Source organism: Lissotriton vulgaris, chromosome 2_1 (genome assembly GCF_964263255.1).
Source record: "Lissotriton vulgaris chromosome 2_1, aLisVul1.2, whole genome shotgun sequence".
NCBI lineage: Eukaryota > Metazoa > Chordata > Amphibia > Caudata > Salamandridae > Lissotriton > Lissotriton vulgaris.
This window is the reverse complement of record NC_141687.1, coordinates 1679950409-1679971835: the sequence shown is the minus strand read 5'-3', so window position 1 is coordinate 1679971835 and position 21427 is coordinate 1679950409. Positions and strand designations below refer to the sequence as shown.

Here is a 21427-nt window from a genome sequence, read left to right as displayed (position 1 = left end):
ATCATATGCATGTTTTCACATACAAACAAAAACAAATTGGGTTAGGAACTAAATCACCGAAAGTTGTAACATTTCTTAAGAAAAGGCTGATACTAGTAAATATAATGTGCTTTTTATAAATACATTGGCTTTGTGGTAATTAAGAACCTCCGAAACAGATTTAGAACGTCTGGCCTGAGGTCACACTGAAAGTGTACGAAAGTCTGAGACACTATATCTTTATTGTATATACAGCTTTTGTGGTAGGACATAAGGTGACCTCTAGACCCTATTAACTCATCTCACCTGCCCTCAGCTTGAAGAGAAGCGTTCAATCTTTAAAAATAGTGCAAAGGTGCCTTCCACTCACTCCCACTCTCGACTTGTACCCTGGGGGGGAGGGATCATGCACTTGCACTTTCTGCACTATGAGGTGAAACACTCCTCTTTCTTGCAGTATATGGTGAGGTGGCCTATTCCTAGTGTTTTTGCAACAAGCCCATCCATGCTGTTCCTGTGGTGCAAACTGAAGCTTCTCCTTGCTGTTCCTGCAGTGTAAAGCAAAGTATCTCCCTCGCTGCCCCTGCAGTGCAAGGTGATGTATCCCTCTCACTGACCCTGCATTGTGAGGTGAAGTGTCTCCCTCGCTGTACTTTGCAGTGTGTGGTGATGTATCCCTCTTACTGACACTGCATTGTGAGGTAAAGTGTCTCCTTTGCTGTCCCTGCAGTGTGAAGTGAGGTATCCCTCTCACTGACTCTGCATTATGAGGTGAAGTGTTTCCCTCGATGTACCTGCAGTGTGTGGTGATGTATCCCTCTCACTGACACTTCATTGTGTGGTGTAGTGTCTACCTTGCTGTCCCTGCAATGTGAGGTGAGGTATCCCTCTCACTGACCCTGCATTGTGAGGTGAAGTGTCTCCCTTGCTGTCCCTGCAGTGTGAGGTGAGGTATCCCTCTCACTGACCCTACATTGTGAGGTGAAGTGTCTCCCTTGCTGTCCCTGCAGTGTGAAGTGAGGTATCCTTCTCACTGACTCTGCATTGTGAGGTGAAGTGTCTCCCTTGCTGTCTCTGCAGTTTGAGGTGAGGTATCCCTCTCACTTACCCCACATTGTGAGGTGAAGTATCTCCCTCACTGTACTTGCAGTGCAAGGTGGAAAATCTCCTTCGCTGTTCCTGTAGTGTGAGAGGAATTGTCCCTGCAGTGCGAAGTGACATAACCTATCCCCGTTGTTGCTGCACCGTGAACACTGTGTAGTATAAAGTATATGACACTCACTGAACCAGTGGTCGAAGTGGGGGGAAAAAGTAGGGGACTGTGGGCGGTTAATCAGAGGGCGGGAATAAACCAAGGATTTGATCAGTGAGCAGAGTCAGAGGTGTGGCCAGAATGCACAAAACATCCCAATTTTTAGTATACGTTTGGCATTTCACTGCCCAGTTACAGCTTATTATGTTATTTAATTCATCCAATGGGTGCACATAATTATTTTAAGTTTAATATAAGTTATTGACATTAAAATACATTCACAAAGTAGTATATGTTTCCAATCACAGATTTTACCAAATACGCTTAAAAGTGGAAGCACAAGCCATTTGTCTCCTAGCCATGGAGTTTCTGTCATCAGCACTTCTCTCTTTTTCCACAAGAGCAGTTCAAACATGAATGGATTTTTTTTTATATAATTATGGATCTGCCATATTTGCCACATAATGCAAGATCATCTGCATAATTGGACAATTTCAAGAAAAAAATTGCTTGTAGCTCAAACGGATTAAAAGTTACTTAAAAAATGTGACTTGTGTTGCTGCAAAGTGGAAGGCCCTTTGCAAAGTTTAACTGATCACCTTTCTCACTTCTGCATTTGTATGTTACACTGGTACTGATCAGGCAAAGTCTTTCCACAGACTGTTAGCATGTGTACTAATGTAAAAATAATAAAATATCAGAAAATATACTGCATTACGCTGCAGCCTTTTATTTGCTGCATAATTTAGTTAACACACCACCACCATTTTGTCCTCCTTTACTACACCATTCCAGTGCCCCCAAAGCAAGCGGCACATGTTAAAAGTGCTTGTGAATGAAGCAGAGAGATGGTGAAGTTTGTAAACTAAGGGGCCCATTAGGATGGCGGTCGGATTGCCCCCTCAGTAAACCCCAATCCTTCTGTCAGAGTGCTCGATTCTCCTCCAGCATACGTTGGGTCAGTGAAGGTCTGTGACAAGTCGAACAAACTAAGTAACTGAACCTACCTTAGTAATACCATTTCCAGGGCAATGTACGAACCCCCAGTGTTGCAAATTCGTGTATCCCCTTTATGTGATTGGTAAGAAAGACAAGGAGAGGTCATCACACCATACCAGTATGAGATCATTTCCATTCAATAACGTTGATCAATGTTCCTGCCCATAATTTACTTTCCCATGTTTTTATTCCACCTAGCAATATTTGTTTCAAATCATGTACAATGTATTAAATACAGTCCATATTTTTTCCTCTCTTGGGGTCAGACATTCAGGTTCCCAGGAACATTGCGAGTAAGTCAGGACGTGACTGTGGATCAATGACAGTGCTTCAAGGATCCTTGTGAAAATCTGCGCAGACGCAGCTTTTTCAAAATGGAGTTTTCAACACCCTTCAGGCCCATATACGAGCTAATAATAAAGCCAAAGAGCTACATGTTAGAATACGATAATTAATTAATGCACTGTATACCACTTATTTCTACTCTAACCCCATTACTTTATTTTAACTATAGCATTAATAGTTAAGCAGGACATGCACAGTTTATTTCAAGCAGAAGCATGTGCATTAATATGTGAAACATGAAGTGGCCATCCTTGGCACTAGTGCGCAGCTGCAAGAATTCCCACCAAAAGCAAAGATACGTCACACTACGAAGATGTAGCAGATGCATGCGCAGAAAGGTTCCCACGTTTTCAGCATTTTAGGACACTAAGGTTATTGTTAGTAAAAGCATATAGGAAAGCTTGCCCTAGATACTAAAATGTTGTGTAATGCAATTCTTAATATTACAAACAAGTTGGTTAATACATTACATATTATTTCGAGAAGGATGAATCGAATCAAGTTTCTTAACATATGAAACTTTGCTCCATCAATCCCCTCTTTGATGGTATTTTATACAATCACTAATTACGGAACCAGATGCCAACTTTAGCTGTTTCCCAATTCAATTTCTTCTATTACTTTAGAATTTCTTCTTTCCCTATTCTTTTGGAAACCTTTCATTATTTTGTAAATATCCCCTTTCATCTCTTCAAGTTGAATTTCATCATATTTTCTTTTCTTTCTTTTCTCATTTACTGCATACCACTTTCTGTTTCTGCAGCATTTGCACCAAATCATTATCACTAAAATCAGTAGGGCTATTCCCATTATTGGCATCAGTATTCGACCTACTATACTTTTTCCTACATTAGAAAACCAACTACCTACGGAGGAGAGACCATCAGTTAGTCTCTTCCATTCAATATCAACCTCCAGTGGTTTCAATTCTTCTTCCAAATAAGTAAAATTTTTCACATATCTTCCAATTTCGATACTTCTGTCAGGTTTGTAAGTGCAGAAATGTTGCGCTTTCAGCATTCTACAGACTCCGCCCTCTTTTGCTAATAATATATCAAGAACAAGTCGATTTTGTAAAACCATAGATCTTATTGCAACTATTTCAGTATTGATCATTAAAAATCATCCAGCATTGTCAGTGAATAAGCGATCAACCACTGTAGACAATTTTCAATTTTTTTGTGTATTCAGACTTACTCCCACTGAAGGTATCAATGCACTAAATATATCTCCAACAATTTCTGAAAAACATAGCTCGTTTATTTTGTGTTAGTCCATTATTTTCTTAATTTCTTTCAGTGATTCTTTTTACATGGTATACCTTTTGGGAATACTGTTCCAAAATAGTAACTCCGATACCAATGATCAGGCAATCTAAAATAAGCCTGGTTCCCACAAATATAATAGATTCCAGGAAACACTGCATCAGTTCCCCCTTTTAGTCCCCAACCCCCAATTATCAGGAAATTGTGTTCACATTCACTCGTACCAATGAAAATATTGTTATACGCTGTTTTTAACCTATGGAGACAGATTTTCCCTTTCTTTTCAAAGTACAGAGTCATAGGAGCATTATTCTTGCCAGTTGCAATAAACTCTTCCCTTTCAGCCCTTTTGGGTATCTAGGGTTTTGGTTCAGTAGTCTTCTTATTGAAATCCTGTCTTCTTTTCTCTACTTAATTCAAAAATATTTTCTCTTCTTCACATAACCTACAGGTTAAACTGTCTTTATGTGCTTTAGCTATATCTATTGTTTTCTTTGTTAGTAATAAAGATTCACAGTTTATGAGTGAATTTTTCCTAAGGACATGGTTCATGTTTCTACGTATAGGAATCTCAGAAAAAATCACATCTATGTTTGAATAATAACACTGTCATTTTCCAGTTCTATAAAGTAAATTAGCTAAATCGCTACATGAAATACTATATGTCAATGGTAAATGATGATATGTCACTCCTTCCGCTACTGATGTCTGTAATTTCATGCAAACATAACAGCCACCAACGTCAGTTGTCTCTACATAATGCACTAATAGATTAGCAAACATATTTAAATCCGTCTCATTTTTATTTATACTGTAGTATAACTCTACCTCATCTGGTGCTTCTAATTATACTCTGCCTTGCTTAAGGTTAGCTACCTTTCCATGTGCACTAGTGTCAGCCTCCCATTAGATCTTAGGATGACTTCATCGGAATCGCTGTTCCGGAGTAAACTGAAAACTTGGCTGTTTTCCAGTCTCTAGCTGCTACCATCCTTTTTTTTCAGCCTGTTGTCTGCAGCGCCGGTACACCCCCGTTGGGGGTAGCCGTGCGCTTTATAAACTTAAAAATAAATAAATACATTCTGTCTACTCTCATTCATTAAGTAAGGTATAGCTATTGTCAGTCCTAACCATGCTGTGAATACTATCAATATACTACATATGCATATTCTACAACATGTCTTAATACAATTTCTTTTCGGTTTTCCAGCAGCTCTATTATCAGCCATTTCTAACTAAGGAGACAACCCCTCTTTGTAACTTTTACTCAGAATATAAATTGTAAGTTTATTTTCAAGTTGGTCTCACTTCTCCGTCAATTTGATCAGCAAGTAATTCGTCATCACTTCCTACATTGATTTCCGAATTCTCAAAGTCATCGCGAATCACATATGTCCACTCAGGACTCTTGAATTTTTTATTCAGTCTTTTCAAGCGTGGTCTTCTTCTTCTGGGTTTCTCTGTGGATGGGCCAGACTGGCTTATTTTTTCATCTACTTGGTCTTGTTCTTCACTTATTATTTTCATAGGAAATTTTAGTCTATTGATAATGCTAGGCCAAGTATCTCTTTTTCTGAGTCTTTTAGCTGGCCCTGTGCTTTTATTTTCTTCAAGTGTCCTCTTATTTTCATTAACTTGCGGCACACTCTGATTTTTCTCATCTTCTGAATTCCTCTCTATCTGACCTTGTCCAAGGCTTATTATCTCTGCTGTTTCTGCCTGGATGGGTTCTTCTACACTAATCTGGCCCTGTTCAGGAGTTTGTTGGCTTTCGTTTTGACTTTGGCTTTGTTCTCCTTCTTTTACCTGAACTCGTTTTTATATACCTGTCTGGTCCTGCTCAGGTCTTTAATTTTCTTAATTGTCTTCTGCCTGGGTGTTTTCTCTAGTGCCTATCTGTCCCTCCTCAGACTCAGGAGTGTGCGTTCTATTTTCTTCTGTCTGAGTACATTGCTCTTTCCTTATCTGATCCTCCTCAGATTTGATATTGACTTTGGTTTCGGTAATCTGATTGTGTTCTTCTATTCCTGTCTCACCCTCACTATTACTCAGTCTGTCTAGATATGTTTGACTTCTTGTTCGTACTGTTATTTCAGGTATGTTGATGACAGGAATCCATCCACCCTGACTGGTGCTAGGTTGTTCCTCATTATCTACTTGAGGATCGATTTCTTGGTATCCTTTAGCTGTACAACCTTCAGCCTCTGCTTAATCAGCTTCTGTCATTCTGTTAGTGTGGCTGGCATGAATCCAGTTTGGCAAACCTGCACACTTTACAGCTGTGGTGGTAACCAGTATGACTTGATGCGGTTTTCCCCACCTGAGTGCTAGGCACAACTCTCGGGTGTGATCTTTTATCACTACCCAATTTCCTGGATTCAGGTCATGTACTGGATCCGATTGTCTGACCACAGCGTCTTCCACAGCCTGTTGAGAGATAGGAGGCACTTGGTCAGCTAACTCTTTGCAGTACTCCAATACTAAATCATCAGATATATTTAGCAGCTTGTGTCCTGGTACACATGCTTGCCTAATTGCCCTTCCCATGAGTATCTCATGTGGACTCAAGCCAGTATTTTTGTCTGGAATGCTTCTGAGACCCATCATCACAAGAGGTAAAGCATCAGGATCTAATCGAGCGTATTCACACATCTTTCCTAATCATGATTTGATTGTGCCATTGAGTTTTTCCACGACTTAAGAAGCCCCCGGGCGGTATACACTGTGCAGCTTTTGCTCAATTTTAAATGCTTCACAAATTAACCTAATTATTTCATTATTAAAAAGAGACCCTCGGTCTGATTCAATCGTTACTGGAAAACTAAACCTAGGAATGAGCTCTCGCAAAAGAAATTTGGCTACAATCTCACTGTCAATCAATCAGTCAATCAGAGTACTTGTAAAGCGCGCTAATTACCTGTGAGGGTCTCAAGGCGCTGAGGGGAGGGGGGTGCTGCTACTGTTCGAAGAACCAGGTCTTGAGGAGTCTTCTGAAGGCGAGTAGGTCTTGGGTCTGCCGTATGTAGGTAGGGAGGGTGTTCCAGGTCTTGGCGGCGAGGTAGGAGAAGGATCTGCTGCCGTAGGTCATATGTTGGATGCGGGGGACAGTGGCGGGAGTGAGGCTATCGGAGCGGAGCTGGTGGGTGGGTGTGTGGAAGCTGAGTCTGCTGTTCAGGGTGGCTGGTCTGGCATTCTGGAGTGCTTTGTGTGCAGGGGTGCGGAGCCTGAAGGTGATCCTCTTGTCGACGGGGCGCCAGTGTGGGTCTCTTAGGTGGAGGGTGAGGTGGCTGCTGCAGGGGATGTTGACGATCAGTCGGGCGGAGGCGTTCTGCATGTGGAGGGTGTTGTAGGAGGAGGAGACACTGTTGACCAACTTGGACATGGAGAAGGAGGAGTCGAGGCCAAATCCTAGTTTGCATGCATGGTCGGTGGGTGTTGGTGCTGTTCCCAGTGTGGTTGGCCACCAGGAGTCGTACAGGCTGATGGGGTGGGTCAGAGGATGAGTACCTCTGTCTTGTCCGAGTTCAGCTTCAGGCGGCTGCTCCTCATCCAGTCGGCGATGGCCTTCATTCCCTCGTTGAGGTTGGTTTTGGTGGTGTGGGTCCTTGGTGAAGGAGAGGATGAGCTGGGTGTCGTCTGCGTAGGAGATGATGTTGATGTTGTGGTGGCGGGCCACTTGTGCGAGGGGGGCCATGTAGCTGTTGAACAGCGTTGGGCTGTGGGCTGAGCCCTTGTTGTCTTCCAGGTGGCGGGCCAATTGCATGTTGACGATTCTTTTCGATGACCTTTGCCGGGAACGGAAGCATGGAGATGGGCCGGAAGTTCTTGAGGTCCTTGGGGTCCGCTTTGGGCTTTTTGAGAAGGGCGTTGATTTCGGCGTGCTCCCAGCTTTCCGGGAAAGTTGATGTTTTGAAGGAGATGTTGATGACCTTCCGTAGTTGGGGTGCGATTGCTGCGTCTGCTTTGTTGAATATGTTGTGTGGGCATGGGTCTGACGGAGATCCTGAGTGGATGAAGTTCATGACCTTGCGAGTCTCGTCGTCGTTGACGTTGGACCAGGAGATCAGGCAGTTGGCACTGGTGGTGTTGACAGGGGAGGTGGAGTCTGGCGCGGTCGAGGCGGTCTTGGTGTTGAAGCTGTCATGGATGTCAGCGATCTTGCGGTGGAAGAAGATGGCTAGTGAGTCACACAGTTCTTGTGAGGGCGGGATGGCGTTGGTGTTGGCACTGGGGTTGGAGAGTTCCATTACGATGCTGAAGAGCTCTTTGCTGTCGTGTGCGTTGTTATCTAAGTGGTCTTTGAAGGAGGATCTCTTGGATAATCTGATGAGATGGTGATGTCTGCGGGTGGCGTCCATGTGGGCTTCGTGGTTGTCCGGTGTGCGTTTGTGGAGCAATATCTTTTCCAGTTTCCGGCATACGCGTTTGGAGGTCTGGAGCTCGTCGGTGAACCAGGTGGCTCTCTTGCTGGCATGGCTTTTGGAGGTTTTTTGAGTGGGGAGAGGGTGTTGGTGCAGTCGTCGATCCACTGTCTGAGGTTGTAGGCTGTGGCATCTAGGTTGGTGGGGTCGGTGGGTGCGTTCTGGGTGAGGGTGGTGATCAGCCAGTCTTGGGTGACTTTGCTCCAGCAGTGGCAAGGCGACTGTTGGGTGCAGTAGTGCGTGGTTGGTTTCTTGAAGGTGAAATGGATGCAGCGGTGGTCGGTCCAGTGGAGTTCAGTGGTGTGGTCGAAGGTGACGTGGAAGCCTGTGGGGAAGACGGGGTCCAGTGTGTGGCCGGCGGCATGGGTGGGTGTGGTGATGAGTTGTCTGAGGCAGAGGTTGGCGAGAATGTCGATCAGGGTGGCGGAGTTGACGTAGTTGTCATTCTCGAGGTGGAAGTTCAGGTCCCGAGGAGGATGTAGTCCATGGAGGTGAGTGCGTGGGTGCTGTCGAGGTCGGCGATGGAGTCGCTGAACTGAGCCCGGGGTCCCGGGGGTCTGTAGATGAGTGATCCTCTGAGGGTGGTGTTGGGGTCGGTGTGGATCCAAAAGTGGCGGTGTTTAGGGTGTCCTCTGCATGGGTGGTGACCTTGAGGGTGAACTTGTGGATGATGGGTATTCCTCCTCCGATTCCATTGACACGATCCCTGTGGGTGATCTTGTAGCCGTCCGGGATGGCAATGGCGATGTCGGGCACCGAGGAATCGTTCCACCAGGTCTTGGTCAGGAAGGCCACGTCTGGGGCAGAGGTGTCGATCAGATCCCAGAGCTCGATGGCATGTTTGCGTGTGGAACGGGTGTTGAGGAGTATGCAGCGGAGGTGGTTGGATCCAGTCCTTGGAGGTTTGGTGGCTCTGTTGCAGACGAAGCTGCACGTGCGGCAGAAGGGTCCGTGGGTCCGGTTCGGGGCAGCCTGGAAGCAGGTGTGGTTTCGGCCGGTGTTGAGTGCGAGGAGGGTGTTAGCATCGCATCGGAGTCTGGTGTCGTGTCGTTCATGGGATCCAGGGGTTCTGGCGCTGGGCGTGGTCCAGGTGCGGACCCCAGCAGACGGGTTTGCATCTGACGCGGCGCAGTCGCGCAGTTGCCGCCATTTAGGTTGAGGAGGGAGGGAGGAGCAGCTGGGAGGCGGGGGCAGGGCGGTGAGTGGGGTAGCGAGGGGCCGTGGCCCCAGGGGAGCAGCGGCAGGAACGGGACTGCTGGGATACTGAAGAAAAAAGGGGGGAGAAAAACAGTGTCAAGGAAGGCAGAAACGGGACACAAAAGAGGGGGGAAACAGTGTCACAGAAGGCAAAAACAGGGCACAAGATAGGGTGGGGCACAATAGAGGGGGATAAGCAGAATTACGAGCGAGTCCTCAGCAGCGGCAGCTGGGGCAGAGGCACACAGGTGGAGCTGTGCGGAGGTGGAGCGACCTACCAGGAGGGTCAGGGGTCGCTCTCCTCTCCACGCAGCATCTGGCATGTATGGAGAGGTGGGAGGGAGCAGCAGCTGGGAGGCGGGAGGTGGAGCAGCAAATGGTCAGTGGTCAGTCAGGGGGCGGGGCCGCAGGGTGGAGGCGGGGGGGGAACGAGTGGCACAGAAGGGAAAATGGGGCACAAAAGAGGGGGAAAGCAGTGTCACCGAAGGCAAAAACGAGGCACAAGAGAGTGAGAAAACAGTGTTACAGAAGACAAAAACAGGGCACTAGAGAGGGGGAAAACAGTGTCACAGAAGGCAAAAAGGGGGCACAAGAGAGGGGGAAAACAGTGTCACAGAAGGCAAAAAGGGGGCACAAGAGAGGGGGAAAACAGTGTCACAGAAGGCAAAAATGTGGCACAGAAGAGGGGTAAAAAGTGTCACAGAAGGCAAAACCGAGGCACAAGAGAGGGAGAAAACAGTGTTACAGAAGACAAAAACAGGGCACTAGAGAGGGGGAAAACAGTTTCATAGAAGGCAAAAACAGGGCACAAGAGAGGGGGAAAACAGTGTCACAGAAGGCAAAAACGGGGCACAAGAGAGGGGGAAAACAGTGTCACAGAAGGCAAAAACAGGACACAAGAGAGGGGGATGAGCAGACTTACGAGCAAGTCCTCAGCAGCGGCAGCGACCTACAAGGAGGGTCAAGGGTCGGGCGTGGTTTAGTACTGTATTCTGTGAGGTCGATAGGATCATGTTCGACTTCCTCATTTACCTCTTCAAAATGTGAATAAGGTAACAGGGTATGCCACAGGATGTCGCAATAAGCCATGCATTTGGGTTAGAACTGAAAGAGCAGAATTGTCTCTTGCATCACAGAAGAGTGCAAATTCTGTCGAAAAATCAGGCATCCCTAATGCTGGTGCTTCGCAAAATCAGTTACGTAATTTTAGAAAAGCAGTCATGCTTTCATCGTTGCATTCCACTGGATCTCTTGCCCGTTTCTTTGTCAGTTGAGTCAATGGCTTAGCTAGCACTGCAAATCCCACAATCCACTGCCTACAGTAACCTACAACGCCGAGAAACATCCAGATTTCTTTCTGCATCTGTGGTAATTTCATCTTTCTAATTAATTTGATTGTTTCTGAAGTCACTCTTCTAACCCCTCTCTCTATCTGGTGTCCCAGATATTTGACTGATGTGGTGCAAAATTGCAATTTCTCAGGCAACACTTTATGTCTCCCTTCAGCCAAATGGTTCAGTAATACAATTGTATCAATGATGCAGTCACTTTGGGTTTTAGACGCAACCAGTAAGTCATCTATGTACTGCACCAAAACTAAGGGTGGGCGTAGTTCACGAAGTAGCACTACGCGAAGCTACGCGAAGTGCACTTCGCACTACGCGAACTTCACGTAGCACTACGCGAGCTGCGTAGTAGCATGTTCGCACTGTGCAAGATGCGTTTTCAATGATTGCACAGTGCGAACAAGCATCCGGCACTGTGCAATCATTGAAAACGGCATCTTACACAGTGCGAGCTGTAGTTTTCTTCTGCTCGAGTAGATTTTTACTCGAGCTGCAGCTTTCTCAACGCGAACTGGTAGTTTCTCATTGCGAGCGGTTGCGAGCATTCGCAACCACTCGCAATGAGAAACCTGACCTCCTTGTGTTGAGAATCTCGCTGGGATGTCATTTTGCTTGCTCGCGAACATGATGTTGAGGACCGCGAACTAGCAAAAAATGACCGCTGCACTATGCTACGCTGCACTACGCGTGTTCGCACTGTGCTATGTGCAGCTTGCGTAGTGCGAAGTTGCGCAAACTTCGCAAACTACGCGAGCATAGCGTAGTGCTTCGCCCAGGGTTAACCAAAATGGACTGTCCTGGCAGCACCAGAGATTCAAGACATTTTTTTCAAAATCTGGTTAAAGATCGATGGACTTTTAGTGTATCCTTGTGGAACACAATTCCAAATGTAAACATGTTCGTCAAATTTAAACAAAAAAAAAATATTTACTGTCTGGATGCAATGGGATAGAGAAAAGGGCATGGCATAAGTCAATTACAGTGAACCATCCTGCACTCCATGGTATCTGATTCAGAATCACTTCTGGATCCGGTACTACTGGGCAACATGGGATGACAATTTTATTAATTTTCCTCAGGTCTTGAACTATCTCATACTTCCCGCTTGGTTTCTTTATACCAATTAAAGGTGAATTACATTGACTGCTCATTATTTCCTTTAGAATGCCTTGTTCAACCAAACACTCAATTTCTGCTGCAATACCTGCTTTTATTTCTGGGCTCATTTTGTACTGCCTGGTATTTGGATAAACTGCACCTTCTTTCACTGTCGCTTTTACTGGGTCAACATTTGCTATTAATCCTACTTCTTTTCCTGTAAAATCCCACACATCAGGGTTTACAGTATTTTGAAGCTCTTCTGGTAAATCTTTTAGGGTCATCTTTTCATTTCAGTTTCTTGTTTGGCTAACATTGTTTTGTATATTCCACCTTCATCTGTAGTCTGAATCTCAACACCATTTGGTGTGCAAAAGATTGTGCAATTCATTTTGCACAACAAATCCCTTCCTAGCAAGTTTACAGGACTGGAGTCACACACGACGAATTTGTGCATTTCTTTAAAATTGCCAATACGTACCTCCATTGTTTCTGTAATAATGGTCCTAATCTGTTTATTAGAAACATCCACTACTTAATAATAATAATATTAATAATAATAGAGCCATTTATAAAGTGCAAAACAGCTCCCTCCCGAAGGAGGTGTCCCGGCGCTAAATCAACAAAGCAACAGCACAAAACAAGATCAGATATCATGGGCCTCATTTATGAGGCTGTGCGTCATTTTTACGCCGCCGGTGCGTCACTTTTTGTGACGCACCAGTGGCGTAAAAAAATTGCCTTGTTGCGCCATATTTACAAAGTGACGCATCTAGGTAGATGCGTCACTTTTTAAACCCCTGCGCCACATTATACCTGCGCCAGGTATAATGTATGCAATGGGGGCGTATTGATGCAAGGAAGGGTCATAGAAGTGACGCAGTGAAATCTATGAGATTTCACTGCGTCACTTTTAGGACGCCGTTGCGTCAAAATCTTGCGCCTGCCTCACAGCAGGCGTAAGACTGACGCAGGCCCTTTCAGACGCATTGCTGGAGTTGCGTCACTTTTGTGACACACTCCAGCAATGCGTCACTTTTGCGCATACAGATACGTCAGAAATACTGACGTATCTGTAACTCCTTGCGACATGATGCGTCATACATTAAATATGACGTATCATGAATGTTGCAAGGAGTGCGCACTGAGAAGTGACGCATCGCTGCTTTCACACAGCGATGCGTCATTTCTCATAAATGAGGCCCCAAGTCCCCCTCCTGGGTCAATCCAGGTTAAAAAGACAAGTCTTGACTGCCTTCCTAAATAGGCACTCTGAATCAATTTGCCTTAAAGCAGGCTGCAAGGAATTCCAGAGTTTAGCTACTTTAGCCACAAAAGATCTACCACCCCAGCGTTCCTTCCTGATTTGTGGGGTGGCCAGTAGGTTCTGATTGCTGGACCGCAGTAGGCAAGATTGTTTCAAATAACTGGGGCATAGCCCATAGAACGAACGAAAGGCTAAGGTTAGGGCCTTAAATGTAATTCTATTGGCCACTCGAAGCCAGTGAAGTTCTTTAATGTATGGGGAGATGTGTTTTTGCATGGGAACGCGTCTGTTCAAATGTGCTGCTGCGTTTTGAACCAGTTGCAGTCGCTTGACCAAATAGGCCATAGCCCAAATAGAGGCAATTCGATTAATCCAGCCTGGACATCACAGTTGTATGGACTATGGTACGCCTGCAATTTTCTGGTAGAAGATGTAAAAAAATTCTCAAGTACCTCAATTTTCCAAAACAGGTAGATGTTACTTGCTGAATTTGGGAGGAAAACGACAGGTCAGCCTCCCATTGAACTCCCAGATTTTTAACCAAGACACTTGGGGTGGGTGGTGTCCCCATTTCCTGCGGCCACCATAGGTCTGAGTCAGGTGGGTTGTTAATTCCAAAGAACACACCTCCGTTTTTTCAGCATTTAATTTTAGTTTGGTACTGTTCAACCAAACTGCAACGTCTGCAAGGCAGCTCCTAAAACTTTCAAAGGTCTCAGCTGACTGATCCTTGAAAGGGAACACCAACTTGGTGTCATTGGCATAAGATATGGCCTTGACCCCCGAGTTGGCAATAAAAACAGGGGGGGCAAGTAGATGTTAAACAACAGTGGGCTTAACTCTGATCCTTGAGGCACCCCACACCACAAGTGCTTCTTCTCCGACTGATAGTGTTGATCAGCCAAGCTTTGAGTCCGCTTGTGAAGAAATTACCTCACTGACTCCAGGGCAGTTCCCCCAATGCTAAAATCCAGAAGGCGTTGCACCAGAAAAGCATGACCAGCCATATCAAATGCGGTAGATAGATCCAGGAGCACCAGCATAGCTGAGGCCCCTGGACAACCGCTGCCTTCACCAATTAGGCTACCTCCACAAGGGCTGTCTCTATGCTGAAACCTGCTCGAAAGCCAGATTGAATCTCATGTAAAATTTTATTGATTTCCGTATATGTAGCTAGTTGTGTCTGGACAGCCTTTTCCAGCATCTTGGCTGAAGCTGCCAATAGGGAAATAGGTGTGTAGTTAGACAGGACCCCGGCATAGATATTGGCTTTTTTCTTAAAAGGCAGGAATGTTTTGTGCTTCCATAAGTCAGGAAAGGTACCAGAACCAAGTGAGATATTCCATATGTTCAGTAGCACCTGGGAGGCAGATTGGGCTACTACCCTCCTTAATTTGGGGGGACAAGGGTCGGCTGGGTCACCTGGCCTGCACTTCAGCATCTCAGCCAGTGCCTCCTGCTGAGAAATAGGGGCAAAACAGGATAATAGAGGTTTCCTGGAACTACTCTCCCTAACATCCGATTTGACTGTCTTTGCACCGTCTACTTGGATCGCTTCTCCCGAAATGGGTAGTTTTGGGATGTCTGGTGTTCTCACAGTAGAACGGGTGGCACCAGTGTCCAACAAGAAGGTGATGTCATATCCCTCAACCTTGCCATCTATGTAAGGACCTGACTAATCTACCGGTAAGGATGCGCCAAGTACGCATTCCTCTTCCCCCCTCTCAAGCACCGTCAGTAACTATCCTCTTCAAAAAATATGTCTGGCAAAAAAAACTGTGGTGTTACCGTATTTTCTTACCACTTCTCTCCCGGAATCCGGTGTCCACACTGTATTTGGCTAGACTCACCAAATCTGGCATAGGGGCAGGTGGTAACTGATTCTGTATTACCCATTGCGGTTATCTCATTGACACCTCATTCTGTGTTTGTGTATTTAAATTTTGAGTTTGGACATTATTATTCTGTATTATTTACACTCGTTTTTCCAATGCCCCAATTTTCCGCACCGTGACAGGGAAACTTTTTCTTGGCCTCTTCTTTTCTCATTCGTCCTCTAGGTTTACCCCCACCACCTTCACCTTCCCCTTTTCCATGATTATTTGCCTGCTGACATAACTGAAGTTCCTGCTGTTCCTCCAATTTTACTTGAGCCCACATTACTTTTTCTTCTACGGTAATTTTGCATTCTGTCAATAAATCTGCAGGAACAGCTATGTCAAACAAACCATCTAAATCTATTAGCATCACTTTTGAAACTTTCACAAATCTTTTGACTTGCTTGTACCATTCTACAGGTTTCTCTCTGAGTTTTGGGAAATCATTGGTGAATGATAAAATATCCTGTCGGGACCATGGTACATGTACATAACCTCCTACTGGAACTTCTCTCATTGGACATAATCTTTCAACCTTTTCTTTTTCTTTCATTAGATACTCAGATGTCAATCAATTTGTCTGTGCTTCCTCCTTTTTCTTTGTCCATCTAGCTTTCCATCTGTCTAAATCTCCCCATTTTTGTAATAATGACAATAACTACTTTATTTGCAATTTTCGTCCTGACACATTCATGTTTTCTAGATCTTTGTCAGAAAATTCAGCTCTGTAAGGTTTCTGCAATACTTTATATTTACCTAGGTCAATTTCTATATCAGAGGCCAAATCCATTAATTTCTCATGAAATATTTTTGTATTTCAGGTGATACTTCTGCATATGAATAACAATTCCTTTTCATTGAAAGAATTTAATCTCTCTACTCCTACACTACCAGCTAACATTTCTTTTAGTTCTACTCCTAATTTAAAAATGACCAATTCCTTTGGCTGGGATTTTGGTTTTTTTCAGTCTCAACCCCATCTTTCTATTTCTTCTGAGGTCACTACAGTGGCACTAAGCATGGGCAAATTTTGCGAATCTGGCGTTCGCGAATTTTGCGAATTTGCGAACTCACAAACCGCAAAATCCGCGAATTCTTGCGAATTTGCGTTTTTTTTTGTGTTCGCAAGGGTTTCTGCCAGTTCGCGAGGGTTTGGTACCAGTTCGCAATTGCGAACTTACTTGTCGGCTCGCAACGGTCGCGACTATATTGTTTCTACGTCTGGTTCATCATTACAGGTTCCCAGCACCCTCTGTTTCATCACTGCCACCCTCTGTTTCACCCATGCCACCCTCTGTTACATCAATGCCACCCTCTGGTTCATCATCACTGTAGATTATGGGGGGGGAAAGCAAGCACACCTGCCCTGCTTCAACTGACATGAATTAATTTGGGGTTAGTTTATTAATGTGTCACTGTTTTAAAATTCTAGGTCAGGCACCTGCTTCCTTATCAGTAATTTGCTTTCTGTTGCAGTGCAATTTTTTTTCCAGGTCCTTTATGGCCTACTTGTAGCTATTCTATGAGCCTGCTGTGAGGGTCAGAGCAGGGTCATACAATTGTTGCAACTAGCAACTGAACTCTGGAGGGGCCCCAGTCAGGAAGCACTACAGGGAATGGTTACTAATGATGAGTTTGAACTCTTGCACCTGCTGAGTGCTTTCAGTTTTGCAAAACTCGTTTTTCTGCAATTTCGCGGGATTCACAGGGCACGAACACGCGCGAGATCGGATTCGGAAGCCGCGAATTTGTGCGAATATGCGATTGTTTTTTTGCGGCGTGTTAGTTTGCAAGGTTTTGTGCGTTTTCGCGAGCCGCTTGTAGCGCAAGGCACGAAGTTACCCTCGCGGTCGTTCAAGGGTGCGGCCATCTTGTTTGCATGACGTATTTCCGTTTCCGGGCACGAAGTGTAATCTCGCAAAGTGTGCGGCTCGCCAGTACAATTTTGCGGGTGTTCACGAGGAAAATCTCACGCGAACTTACCCGCGCGGTCGTGAACGGGCGCGGCCATCTTGTTTCTCATTCATTGCTATGGTTCTGGGCATGCTTTTGGCATCCTCTCTGTATCCCTGCCATCCTTTGCTTGTTTGAAGTTTTTTTTAATCTATTTTACTTATTATCTATCTCTCTATATTTCTTGCTCTATATTTTTGTGTTTTCTGCTACTTTTGGTTAATTTTAAACTACTTTTTTCAACTCTTTACTTTTCTTCTCTTCCCTATTCTATTTTCTTTATTATTTAGCTTCCTTTCTGCCCAGACCATGGTGAAGGGAGCCGGGAAGCATCCCGAGAAGGCTCCTGTGCGGGCATTTGAGGGGGGAGCAGGTCGTACCCCGGGAGATCTTTAGGCCGGAGGAGGTGGGCGCACTAATTTTTTATGTTCGGCGCCGCCTCCCCAGGACCATCATGGCAGGCGGCAGGATCGGTTGCGGATACGGGATCCGGGAGCGCCGGAAGCGGTGGGAGAAGGTGTGCCGGGCCATGTACCACCACTCTCGGGTCCGGCAAACCTACAACCTGGCCACCCACCGCTGGACGGATGTCCTGGACCGTGAACGAGATCTGCTCGACCTGCTTGGCCTTGAGATCCCTGGGCTTGGTGAGTAGTAGTAGCTATTTCTTTACTACTCTGTTTTCTCCTGCTGTGTGTTATTATATAGCAAATGTTTGTTTTTTACCAAGAGCAATAATGCTGCTCATTACATTGTAGGTAAATTATATTTCAAAATCATCTGTGCATTTCAGGTGCACTGCTCTCCTTCTCAGTAGTGTTGCTACTATGCTTATATGTTTTCGATTTTGTGTTCATTGCATTGGCCTGTGAAATTATGTATAGTGTAAAGAACTGCATAATGCTAGACACTAAGGTTCAGATTTTTAATTACCGGCGCATCCCTGCAAAGTAGCAGGGATGCGCCAGTAATTGTGCGCCACGCCACCATCACCCATTGTAAATACGGCGCACCATGGGCCCAAAACGTCCCCAAAGCGTTACGCATCTGTGCCGTAAAGGCGGCGCATTGCTGGAGTTGTGTCGCAACGATGGCGCAGCTCCATCAATATTCTGGGGTGCCCTATCTCCCTAATGCTGCGTCAAGCCGTACGTCTGCTTCAAGCAAGCGCAGGGTTTGAGTCACGCATCATTGTCGTTAAAGTGAGTGATTGAAATCTTGTAGATTTCCCTCAGCCACTTTTAGGATGCGTTCCTGCGCAGGAACGCCCTCCCTTGTGCCGGAACGCCCCCTGATGGCGCAGGGCTTTACAACGTGATGCATCTCCCATATGCGTCACATTGTTAATATACGCTGCACCATTGCGCCTCTTTTGTTCTGCCGCTGCGTCACAAAAGTCACGCAACAATGGAGCAAAAGAGCCGCAAGGGGCTTCTAAATCAGCCCCTACAGACTCAAGTCCAGTCCTTCCTTTGTACACATGGCGATAAGAAGAATTAGTGGTGGTGGATTGATAGTTTGAGTATTTTAAATACTGGTTATTGTAGTAGGAAACTTTAGTGTTGTCGCTGATCTGCAATCACGATGGACTTTGTCTGTCACTTCGCGTGCTGCGGACTGCTGCCTGCCAATCCTAGGCAAACCTTTTTAGTATTTTATTTATTGAGTTACATAAGAAGTTTCCAATTCGACGGTCCGCAAATCAAGCAATAATAATAACGTAGTAGACCACATGAGATCGGTCAGTAATATATCCCGTGGAATAGTTGTCTATTTGCTATTTCGCCAAAATATTTTGTTATTGTTCTTTTGAAATGTTTGATTTGGTTGACAAATATCATCCATGTTTTCTGGTCTTTCTTTCTTTCATGTTGTACATCAGCTCCCCCCAGGGGCAAGAGGAGGACACAGGAGGAGGAGGAGGGAGCTGTTCAGGATGCAGGCCAGGATCGGGCAGGCGAGGGCTCCTTTGCTGGCCCCAGTAAGTTTTAATTTTAATATAGAGTACTTATTTTTTCCTAGCGTTCCTCATTCGATTTTTTTCTAAATCGTCTTTGATCTTCTTGTAGACTGGATCTAAATTCTTATCCTGCCTCGACTATGACTCACTGTGGTATTACTAGATTATTCATATTAGTCTGTCTGTGTAGCTAACTAAGATTGCACATTTGGCAATTCCATTGGACTCTCATTCTAGTCAGCAATAGCTCTATGCACTGAGTGCAGTCCTCTGGGATTGTCCATAATGTCTTTTCAAGTCTTCTAAATGTTTATGCTTTGACAATTGCCAACAATAAAAAGGTGAATGACCACCAAGAAAGAATAAGATACTACTTTACATTTGGTTTGGATAGTAGGACAATCCATTCTACTACTGTTGCAGGGACAAATCTGCACAAACAGAACTATGGACACTAAATAATGCATTGCTTAGCTTATCAATTATAATAGGTGCTGTTAGACTTTCCACATACCTCAGTGATAACAGACTTTGTTGTTGAACCCCAATCTCCTTACTGACTAGATAGTGTGGCAGAGTCATTTAGCTCCCAAAGTCACAGATGATTGATCCCCAATGATGTCAGAGGCACGGACTCATGCTTGCAAAAATTCCAAAACCTTTAGCTCATCCACTCTAGTCTGGAGGACCAAAAACCACAGAGTCTATTTAAGTTTAAAAGCTTTATTAAAAGTAAACACATTTATTAAAATCAAGTTTGTCATAAAAGTAAACGTTTAACTGAAAATGGAAAAGTGCTTAGTGCTGACGATTAATTGGACACATTTCTTGTGGTCGAGCCGAGCTCTCACCTGGTTTGAACTTGATCCTGCTTGTGTTCTTAGAAGTCAAGCTTCTGTCTGTTAGGAGAAAAAGTGGTGCCTGTTAAAAATAAAAAGCAAGCATTCATCAGTTGTGCCAAAAAGTGTAGCAAGACAACAGCCTTCCCTGGAAAAAGGGAAATTTTTGCTTTAGAGTAGACAGTCACACATTATTAAATTGTATTCTGTTTTTTTTCACATTTCTTTCTCCCTCCTAGACCAAATATTATATAGTAGTGAGTGGTGTATTCTAACATTATTAAATGTACTTTGTAGGAGGAACATCTGGAGGCGGGGCCAGCGCGGAGGTGGTGACATTGGATGAGGGGTGGAAGTGCCGGACAATCCTGTGAGGGATAACACGGTGGTGGCGGGCAGAGGTAAGCTATATATTTCTTACATATTGAGATTGAAGACTGCAGAGTGTGCTTTCTGCACGGGTGTATTATAAATCAACCAGGTAGTAGCCTGATTAGCCTCCTCTAAATGTACTTCGACTTAGCTGTGAAGTTTTTGGCGAGAAGAATCCCAATCAGATCTGAGATGAACTTGATGGATGGGATGAACGAAAAGCGAAAGAAGGGTGTAAGTAAGTGTGGAAGGACGAGAAATGTAATGATGACTGGCAAAGAAGAATGATATGTGTTTGCTTGGTCCCCGAGGTGGCTGGGAAGGAAAGAATATGGTATGGTGCATGGCTGGGTGAATGATGAAGCAAGGATGGGTGGAAGGAGAACAGCCTGGGTGGGTGAAACAGAAACTGTATGTGTGCATATGCTTTGAATGGATGGATGCCTGGATCATTCATGGTACTATCTGACTCTTAGATAGCATATGTGTATCTAGAGAGAGTAGACGGTCACTGGATGAACTAAGTGTTACTTTGAAGAGCATGTAACACCGCACCCGCACGTCCGTTCCAGTGTAGGAAAGGCAAGGAAAAGAAGTTGTAATTTTGTCTAAATACTACCATGAATAGTAGCAGTAGTTTGTATTGCAACTGCAAGCACAGCATATATCCGGTTATTACGGTGGACACTCCCTACCTCTCCTAATAACTTTAGTTTAGTAGTAGTACTTCATTCATGTGTGGGTGTATCACTGTTCACTCAATAATAAGCAAAGCACCTAAAGTTATCCCATATGTCATCAAATACATCCCATGTGAAGTGATAGATAATCAGATTATTTAGCTTCTTCATTTTCCTTTTCTAATACTCATTTGCACTATAGGGTGAAAGCTAAATTAATTAAGCAGTAGCCCTTTTAACAGAGTATTCTCAGTGCCACCCGTAATAGAAAAGTAAGAGCTTCACCACCTGCATGTACTGGACTGGTACAGTAAAGCAAGTCTGTCTCACTCATCATGGTGTGCGTCTGTTTTTCTCGGGTGCAAGTTCACTGCGCTGGCATTACGCCGGCTTGCATAAGATAACGTACCAATTTTCCTAAACAAGAGAGAAGAAGAAGAATAAGACTGGTGTACTGTCATAGTCGTTTGTAATGGAAGTCCATAGTGCTCGTAGAATTTGTTCCTTAAACTCCTACTAATGTTAGAGCAAGGATGAAGAAGTCGGAGGTTACATAGATACCGTCCTCAATAGTTAT

At 44.6% G+C, this 21427-nt stretch overlaps 1 protein-coding gene across 1 annotated transcript in view; it reads left to right on the top strand.

Moving 5' to 3' along the window:
* LOC147733082 (uromodulin-like) overlaps positions 1–21427 on the top strand; it is an 82776-nt gene that overhangs the window by 26164 nt on the left and 35185 nt on the right. The window lies entirely within an intron of this gene.